Below are 484 nucleotides of genomic sequence, written 5' to 3' on the forward strand. Positions count from 1 at the left end.
CAGCACGGGAAAAACAAAAAGTTACCTACAGAGGACAGCCAGTAAGAATAAGCTCTGATTTCTCAGCAGAAACCATGCAAGTGAGAAGGCAATGGTATGGTATATATAAAACCCTAAAAGAGAAAAATTTTCAACCAAGAATTATATACCTGGCAAAATTGTCCCTCAAATATAATGGTGAAATTAGGAGATTTCCAGACAAGCAGAAACTAAGGGAATTCATTAAAACCAGACCAACCTTACAAGTGATGCTAAAGGGAGTTCTTTGAACAGGGAACCAAAAATAGCAAATAACAACAGACCATTAATACACAAGATGACGTAACCCAGAAACCACAGCTATGGACATATGCAAAGTAAAATGAGCTTACAAGATTGTAAACAGGGAACCAGAGACATCAATTGGCAAGTGAAGACAACTACAAACAAAAAGAGGGAAAAGACTGTGTAGTCACAGAACTTCTAAATGGTGAGGAAGATAAGA

This window comes from Orycteropus afer, unplaced genomic scaffold (assembly GCF_000298275.1).
Source record: "Orycteropus afer afer isolate SDZICR_OR568_19922 unplaced genomic scaffold, OryAfe1.0 scaffold00068, whole genome shotgun sequence".
NCBI classification, from domain to species: Eukaryota; Metazoa; Chordata; class Mammalia; order Tubulidentata; family Orycteropodidae; genus Orycteropus; species Orycteropus afer.